Source organism: Lutra lutra, chromosome X (assembly GCF_902655055.1).
Source record: "Lutra lutra chromosome X, mLutLut1.2, whole genome shotgun sequence".
Taxonomy (NCBI): domain Eukaryota; kingdom Metazoa; phylum Chordata; class Mammalia; order Carnivora; family Mustelidae; genus Lutra; species Lutra lutra.
In genome coordinates, this window is record NC_062296.1 from 78375933 (window position 1) to 78385892 (window position 9960).

Genomic DNA, 9960 nt, shown 5'->3' on the forward strand with positions numbered 1-9960 from the left:
GGGCAGATTTGGCACAGGACTGACCTTGTTGGCGACGTGTCTTCTTTTGAAGTGCTCTGGCCTGACATAAGGATTGGTCTCATAGCCAGTGTAAGGAAGGCTTCAACCTGAGGTCTCCTCCGGTCCTGGACCCAACCATGAGGGCTGGAAAGGGGTAAAGATAGGGAGTCAACCTTGTCACTTCAATCTTCCTTCAATGTTCCTGATAATTGGGAAATCTATCAGTCAAAACAATATTAACATAAGTGGTGAATATTTATCGTGAAGAGGTGAAATTTTGTAGTGAATAAGAGTATGGTCCTTCTACTAATACAGACATGGTTTCAAGTTCTGGATCTTGAACTCACTTATTAACTCAAATTTTGGGTGAGTTATTTAACATCTGTAGGGTTCAGTTTCCTTACCTGTAAAATGGCAAAATTAAAAGTAAGAACCACATAAGGTACCTCTGAAAGTTAGATGTAATAGTATACATATTGTACTTTCAGTAAATGGTAGCTATTTTGGACACATTACTGGTGCCCATCTATAACTGGTTCCCCTCTCCCCTGACTCATGGAAGGCTGACTTTGTAGCCATCTTGGGATGGGCACGGCTGTAGGAAGAACTCCAGCCAGTCAAATGCAAACCGAAGTGACATGAGTAACTTAGTGAGAGAAAGAGTGAAAAACACCCTGTCCAGCCTCCCAGCTCTCTCTTTTCCTGCTGTGGCAACCCCAGAAGACGAGCTGAATCAGCATTATGACAATTTCGTGCCTCTTTCCAAGCCCGGGTCTCTTAGTAACCATGTGGCACTGGGTTCCTCCTTGCCCTATTTCAGATACATACTTTCAGTGAGAAAAAAACACTGCATCACCACTGAGATTCAGCAGCTACCACACTGCCCTAGGAGACCCAAATCTATCCTAATACAGGTATTATCATCATCATCCATTACCATGGTACAGGTCATTACCATTTCCTTGGTATCCATCATTGTACTTAGCATATTTTATGTTATAAACTTTGCTCTATTTATATTTTACAACCTACTGAGTATAAATTAAACTAAGTGTAGTTTGGTAAATACTAAGTATTTAAAAATATTTTATCACCTTGAACTCTCTAAATTATGGAACAGTGAAATTCCATATAATGGACAATTCAAGAGGTGAGAGTTAATCAAATACACCTGGTTGTAGCTTTTTTCTGCCCACTCCTCCCTATCCCCCCCCGGATGCTGCACCACGTCTGCTCAGAGCTCCCAGCTCTGCTAAGCTAGCACCATCACCCTTCTTCTCCAGCCACCACCATGATCACCTCCTGGGACCTCATCCGCTAGGATGAGATGTTGTCCACCATCTACAAGATCTGGGAGATGACTTAGGGGCTGTGCCTGGAGGTGGAGGGGAGGATGGTCAGGAGGAGAGAGGGCAACACTGATGACTCGCTCATTGGTGGAAACACCTCCACAGGAGGCCCTGAGGGTGAGGGTACAGAAAGCCCAGTCACCACTGGTGGTGATACTGTCCTAAACCATCACTTACAGAAACCAGCTGCACCAAAGAAGCCTACAAGAAGCACGTCAAAGATTACATCAAATCAGTCAAAGGCAAACTTGAAGAACAGCAGCCAGAAAGAGTAAAACCTTTTATGACAGGGGCTGCAAAACACATCAAGCACATCCTTGCTAACTGCAAAAACTACCAGTTCTTTCCTGATGAAAACATGGACCGAGAGGGCATGGTTGCTCTGCAGGGCTATTCTGAGGATGGCAGGACCCCACACAGGATTTTCTTTAAGGATGGTGTGGAAATGGAAAAATGTTAATGAATTTGGCTCTGACTTTGGATGTATCACCTGTTGTCATTACTGACTGCTGCTCTTCATCCATATGACACCAGGACTTAGACGAATGGAACTGATGTCATCTTGAGCTCTTCATTTATTTTGACCTTGATTTATCTGGAGTGGAGGCATTGTTTTTTTTTTTTTTCCCCCTTGAAAAAAGGGCATCTTGGTTCTTTCCACAGTTTGGCGACCGTGGCCATTGCTGCTATAAACATTGGGGTACAGATGACCCTTCTTTTCACTACATCTGTATCGTTTTTAAGAAAAAAACCATGTACCAGAGGTTGTCTAAAATAAGAATGCATTTAAGTTCAAAAACACACACAGATACACCAGTTTGTAAAATAATCTCTAAGAAGGCTACAAAATGTACATATGGCAAAAACTCAAATTCTCGGGGCGCCTGGGTGGCTCAGTGGGTTAAGCCGCTGCCTTCGGCTCAGGTCATGATCTCAGGGTCCTGGGGTCGAGTCCCGCATCGGGCTCTCTGCTCAGCAAGAAGCCTGCTTCCCTCTCTCTCTCTCTCTCTCTCTCTGCCTTCCTCTCCGTCTACTTGTGATCTCTCTCTGTCAAATAAATAAATGAAATCTTTAAAAAAAAAAAAAAACTCAAATTCTCAAATGGAATAAATTTACTTGAAATATTGATTTTATAGAAGCTTAAAAGTCTATTCCTAAGATACAGAATACCCTTACTTCATTTTTAAAGCAGCTATGGAAAGCTTATAATGAGTAATGAATTGTGTTTGGTGTTGAATTATATAGTGATAATTACAGTAAAGGCACAAGCAAGTAAGCAAACTTTACACCATTCTTGTAAGACAGTAAAGTCTGAAACCACGGGGTAAGAAGAAAAAGTGCAAATAAGATTATGTTAGATTTTTAATTTTATCTAATATTGTCATATGTTAGCATTAAACTACCTATTGCGGTATATTATCTGCACCAAAGAATACCATGTGCTTCAGGAAATAACTCCCAAATCTCAATAACTTACCCAGTTAATGTTTATTTCTCATTCATTTAAGTCCAATGTAGACATTCCTGGTCAGAAGACTCTCCTTCAAATGATGACTCAGGAATCCAGTTTCCAATCATCTAGTGGCTGTGTGTCTGGATGGCTGATTAAGAAAAAGAGCATGCAGAAGGATAAGGAAAAATGAAGAGTACAGGCCTAGAAATGTAGCCCAATATAAAGTCCAGAGTGAGTCGAATGGCTCCACCCATATGCAAGGATATTTAAATAACAGTATGTATTAATATATAATGAATATATGCAGAAATGAAATTTTTACATTATTAAACATAGTATTTAAACTCTGAAAAATGAGATTAAGAGTCCTCTCAAAATATAGAATAAGTGATAACATTCTAAAAAGTATGAGAAAATGTTAAGTGGGTTGCACAGTAAGTCCAGAATTTTCAATATCCATAAAAAAGGACTTTCAAAAAGACATCATAGAAATAATTGAGAGAAAATACACTGCTTAGGAATTTCTCCAAACTGAAAATATTCATAATAGTCTAGATTGAAATGGCCAAAAACTACAGTGCAAAGCAAAATTAAGAAAACCATTCCTGGGCACATAATGAGTGTAATTTCAGACCAAGGATAGAGGGAAAAGCCAAATTACTTGTATTTTTAAAATTGGCAGTAGGCTTCTAGTCAAAAACATTACAAATAAAAAGTCTGTGAAGACAGCTGAAGATCAGAAGAGATAAAAGAAACAATTTTGAATATACAGTTGTACCTCTCATTAAAGAATGAGAGAAATAAAAATATTTTTATGCATACCAGAACTCAAACATACTACCACTCACGAACACTTTCTGAAAGAGCTAGTAAAAGATGTGTTCCAACAGTAACAACAAAAAACTTGAACGAATAACAGGACACAAGAAGCAATGGTAAACAGAGCAAAACAAAATTCAGGAAACTCATTGTGAAATTTAAGTATTTATCAAGCTTATAAAAATCTGTAACTAAAATACTGAGTAGGGGCGCCTGGGTGGCTCAGTTGGTTAAGCGGCTGACTTCAGCTCAGGTCATGGTCTCAGGGTTCTGGGATCGAGCCCCGCCTCAGTCTCCCTGCTTAGCAGAGAGCCTGTTTCTCTCTCTCCCTCTGCCTGCCGCTCTGCTTACTTGTGCTCTCTCTCTAGCTCTCTGTCAAATAAATAAATAAAATCTTAAATTAAATAAAATACTGAGTAGCAGCAGCATTAGATTTTGAAAAGCCAAGAGGAAAGGGTAGACAGTAATAAAACCATGTTGACTATCTTTTTGCTGGAGAGTTATAATTACACATCAGAAAATTATAAGAATTTAGGGGCACCTGTGTGGCACAGTTGGCTGAGGGACTGCCTTCAGCTCAGGTCATGCTCTTGGAGTCCCGAGATCGAGTCTCGGGATCAAGTACCAAGTCCGGCTTCCTGCTCAGCAGGGATTCTGCTTCTCCTCTGACCCTCTTTCCTCTCTCTGCTCTCTCTCTCACTCTCAAATAAATAAAATCTTTTTTTTTTAAAGAAAATTGTCAGAATTTAAATACTTGAAAATTTAAGAGTCATCTGCAGAATAAAAATGAGAATATTAGAAAATTAGAACAGAATGGAAAATTAGCCATTTGTAAACAGAAGATGAAAAGAAGCAAATTCAATAAAGCCAAAAAGGGAAGAAGAAGGGGATCTAGAAAGCACACTGCTCCAGAGAAGGAAATAACAGAAGTTGACAAAATTAAATTAAAAGCCTAGGTGATATGAAAGTCTCAAAATCTCCCCTTAAATCCTCATAATGGATTTAAAACAAACAGAGGAAAACAACTTTCGTAGGCTGAATATAAGGGAAGAGGAAAATACACACCAAAACAATTAAAAATTTAAAAAATGTAGATATTAGGTAAAACAAATCATCAGTATGATGTGGGATATCATTGCTCACTGACAAATGGAGTGGTTTATCTAGAAAATAAGACAGAAATTTTATTCACTAAACAAAATCATTTTGAAATGTGTTAAGCATCAACTCATAAAATTGCACAGACAATTTAGTAAATTCACAATAATTGTGGGAAACATTAAAATGACTATCAGAACTCCTAAGGTCAGGGGCACAAAAAACAAGAAAGTTTAAAAACTTGAATCAGAACATTTACAAGCTTGACTACACACATAGTTACAGAATGACAATCAAATCACACACGTGACAATCAAATCACACATATTCTTCTCAATTGTGTATATTTTTATAAAAAATACAGTAAGTGCTCAACTACAGCAGAACTCAGCAGTCCAGAAAAAGTATATCGCACACTAGAAATCAACAATCAAAATGGACCAAAAACAATGAACCTAGAGATGTGATAACATCCTCCTAAATGACTCCTAAGAATCCATAATGGGAAATTTAAGATGATTTAGAACTAAATGACAACCCAAACTGCATATATCCAAAACTTTTGGATGCAGCAACTGAAACTCACTGGGAAGTTCATATCCTTATATCGGTAAATAAGAAAAAAATTCTGAAGAGAGAGAAAAATAGTTAACCAAGCTACTAACCTGAGGTGAAAAAAGTCAATAAAACAAACCTAATACCAAAGGAACAAATTAATGAAGAGAAAATCAGAAATTAGCAGAGTCGAATTTTTAATAGATTACCATAAACATTGAAGTCTGAATATTTAGAAAAACAAAATTGGCAAGGGTACTAGCACTTCTTAAGCTACTTCTCATGGCAGATAGGCCCATCTTTCCTTCTGGCTGTTACTACAAAAATCAGTACAGTTGGTAGTACTGTCAGCTTCATTTGACTTCACCTCTGGAAGAATGAAAAATAGAAAGCCGTCATACCTTCTCAGGGAAGTGAATTCACAACCATGCTCTTACTTCTCCCCCAGATAATTTTAGATACTAATTCTTTCTCAATTGCCATTTAAAACAAGGCCTAAGGAGTATCTAGGTGGCTCAGTCTGCCAAGTGCCTGACTTCAGTTTAGGTCATAATCTCAGGGTCCTGGGATAAAGTCCTACATTGGGCTCCATGATCTGTGGGGCGTCTGCTTTTCCCTCTCCCTCTTCTCCTCCCTGCCTTCTGCTAGTACTCTCTGTCATTCTCTCTCTCAAATAAATAAAATCTTAACAAAAAATAAATAAAACAAGACCAAAATTAAAATACAAATACTGGGAAGCTAAGAAAAAAAGCCTCTAATTTAGACTTCATAGTAACTAAAAATGAGTAAAATATGTCTATTTGATTTTATAAATAACACTTAGAATTTGGTTGCAATTCTGACATACTTCTTTGAAAAACCAAGAATGAACGAAGTCCAAATTTTCTTTTTGCTAAGCAATTTCAGTAGAATTATATAATGTAATAAGACATCTTCCACCTCACTTTCAACTTTAGATGGCTTTTAAAGTTAAAGCTTTTAAAGAGGATTATTTCTAAGAACCCTCTGAGAGCTTTATCTTTATTTCAGATGTACTCTATTGATCCTTTATTAGTCAAGTCATTCATTTCTGAAGGGCTTTTGCAATTGTTTTGAGTTATGGTTTCAATTTCTCTTTGCAGCTTGTGACAATCAGGCAAGACCAATAGAACAGACACGAGTGTTAAGCAGGGAAGGGTTTGGGAGGTTGGGGAGAGCTAATCATGTAACTCTTCTTTTTTCCTGTTTTAGTGACATAGAATTGACAGAAAAGACTGTATAAGTTTAAGGTATATGACATAATGATTTGATAGATGCATGTATTACTAAGTGATTAGGACTGTCCATCCTTCTCCCAAACTCTTCCAAGAAACTGATGAGGAGGGAACATTCCCAAACTCATTTTCATAAGGTCTGCATTACCCTGACACCAAAGCCAGATAAGGACATTATACCAAGGAAAAAACCCTACAGGCCTTTATCCCTGATGAACATAGATGTCAAGGTTCTCAATGAAATACTAGCAAATCAAATTCGGCAGCACATTTTGAAAAACATACACCATGATCATGTGGGATTGATCCAGAGGAAGTGAAAATGCTCCAATATATACAAATCAACAAATGTCATACATCACAATAATAAATGAAAGATAAAAAAAATCGTATCTTCTTAACATAGGTCAAAAAAGCATTTGACAAAATTCAACGTCCATTTAGGATAAAAAAAGATCACTTAACAAGTTGAATATAGAAGAAATATCTTCAACAAAGTAAAGGCCATATATGCATAATTCTTTATTTATTAGCAGACATTTTTACTGCTGTACTCACTCTCATTTTCCTATAATACAACCAAAGAGGGACTCTGCTGATGAACACTCAGATAACTAAGACCCACTATATTCAGTTACCGCTAGCACATTTGTATACTGCTAAACGTAGAGAACAGCATCTAGAAGACCATCTAATGAGGACATACATGTAGATACAAATGGGGTAAATATCTGTTGGTTCCGGGTCCGTTTTGATTTATCTCCTCCTCGTGGGTCTTATTTTTCTGCCTGTTCACATGCCTGGTAAATTTTGATTTAATTATAGGCACTGTGATTCTTGCCTTGCTGGGAGCTGGATATTCTTGGATTCCTGAAATAGTCTTCAATTTTCTTCTGGGATCAAACCATTAAGTTTGATCCTTTCAAATCTTCCTTTAAGACTAGTTGGGCAGGAGGAGATTAGTACTCAGTATAGGGCCTATCATTCCTCCCTACTAAGACTTTCCTGTCTATTCTACCTAATGCCATATTAATCACAAGGTTTTCCAGTCTAACTGATGGGAAGAGGCACCACACCCAGCACTGAGCGTATATCCAGCACTTTCACCTCTAATTCTTTTAGGTTTTCCATTTGCTATCTTGGGTACTTTCCTCACATGCATGGGCTGTTCAGTGCTCAGCTTGTTACTTTAGTGTGATCCTTTGCAGATCTTTGGAGTTCTTGCTCAAACAAGTTCTTGCCCCTCTGATGCTCTATACTCCAAACTCTAGTCACCTCAGTCTCCCAAGACCCTCAAATTACCAAGTCCACTGGATTCTGCCTGGGTCTCCAGCCCCAAAATGGTAACAAGGCCTGGAAACCCTCTGAAGAGAGTAAGCTAAGCCCATCACATGGCTCTCATCATTTGTTTCTTATTCTTCTGTTGCCTGACCTCCACAACCAGAGTTTTATTTTTTCCCCTTGTTACAAGTATTTCAAGCACAAGCATAAATTAAGTCCCTGTTATTTCTTCTTAAGTCTTCGGTATTCAGTTTTACAAGAGTAAAAGAGAAGAAAAAGGAGAGTATCTATCTTCACATGCATCTGTGTGTTTGTGTGTGTATGACACATTTTTATTGTTTATAAATATATATTATATATAATATATATTTTAAAGAAAAATATATTTAAAATATAAAATTATCTAATTTATTACTTATATAATTATATATATTTATATTAAAATATAAAATAAAAATATTAAATATATATTTAAAGAAAAAATATATATTAAAGATCTATTTATTTATCTTAGAGAGAGAGAGAGAGACAAGAGCATGTTGGGGGGTGGCAGAGGAAAAGAGAAAATCTCAAGTGGACTCTGTGCCGAGTGTAGAGCTCCACACGGGGCACCATCTCACAACCCTGAAATCATGACCTGAGCCAAAACCAAGAGTCAGACGCTCAACCAACTGAGCCACCCGGGTGCCCTGAGATGTGCATTTACTTATTTATTTTAAGATTTTTATTTATTTATTTGAGAGAGACTCAGAGAGAGAGCACAAGCAGGGGCAGCAGCAGAGGGAAAGGGAGAAGCAGACTCCCTGCTGAGGGGCTCCTTCTCAGGACCCTGGAATCATGACCTGAGCCAAAGACAGATGCTAAACCAACTGAGCCATCCAGGCACCCCAAGATGTGCATTTTAAATCTGATACCCATGGGTGTTTTTTTTTTTTTTTTTTTTTTCTAGAGGCTGTTATACCTTTTCCAATGTAACCACTGAAGCCGCTTAAATCAGCTGCTAATGTTTCCACCATGGCTGCTACAATCACCTCTCTTCGGGGACCAACTTTAAGGTCCTTTTCTCTCTCTGAACTTGATAGCTGTTTTAAGCTGCTCCCAAGAGGAGGAACCTGGCTGTAGCTTAGAGTTTGGACCCAGTGTCCCTGGGAGGTACTACAGGAGGAGCACATGGGGCCCCTAAGCATCACATAATAAAGCCGGGATTGTCATTCCCGAAAGACCCCGAACAACTTTTCCACACTGGTGAGGAAGCTTTCTCTCCCTTGTCTTTGCTCAGGACTTTCCTACGTTCCTAGAATTCTAGCATTATTATCAATTAGTCCACAGACTGCATTGTCAGATTAAACATCTTGCTCCCCGCACTGCACCTAACCCAGATATATAGAATTTATATATTTTAAATGCCTTGGTTCTTTGTATATCAATGGGTACTTCCTATGAGATATTTTCTTGATGAATAATGTAAGATAAGTTTTTCCCATGTGAAAGGGAGATTCTAACTGTTGGAAATTTAGAGTTTGTTTATGATCACAATACATGGAGACAGAATTTTATTGCTCTCCTAAATTAATGGAACATATTTAAAATTTCCCATGTGAAATGTATCAATTCACCTTTAATAATGTAATTGGAAATTTTATCTTCTTCTGTTTGCCCCTTCATTCTCCGTTTTGATTCCTTTTTATTCTTCAGCCCTTTAACTTTCTTGTGCATCTGAAAAAGATTTACTTCCCTTGTATCATCCTGCCCCCTTTAGTCCTTCAGCTTCTTCACTCACGTCTGGAGTGTTGTGAAGGTCCTTGCTATCTCTACAGAGAAGTACTTGGTAACAACGGAGAAGTTTGTTTTATTTAGCTTACCTTCTCCTAATCCATTAATAATTGCCCAGTAGGCCCATAAAACTGAAAGCTGAGAGACTGAATAGCACATTCTTACTTGTTTTATCCACGGAGAAACAAATCTACTTGTAAGAGTTAATCCTAGAATCTGATAAGAAATTGGTCCAAATGTCATTGGCTTCTCCCAGAGAACTCGATTCTTTCAATTCGGGAAGATAAGGCACTGACTATCATGAGAAAAATCTTTTTCACTTTCGGATTGTTAAAAGTAGTATCAAGAAATATCAATTCAAACACACTCAATAACAGGT

General features: G+C 37.8%; 1 pseudogene; it reads left to right on the forward strand.

Annotated features, from left to right (window-relative positions):
• The first annotated feature begins 1332 nt into the window (after nt 1-1332).
• LOC125092285 (translationally-controlled tumor protein-like) lies at nt 1333-1935 on the forward strand (annotated as a pseudogene).
• The last annotated feature ends 8025 nt before the right edge of the window (nt 1936-9960 follow it).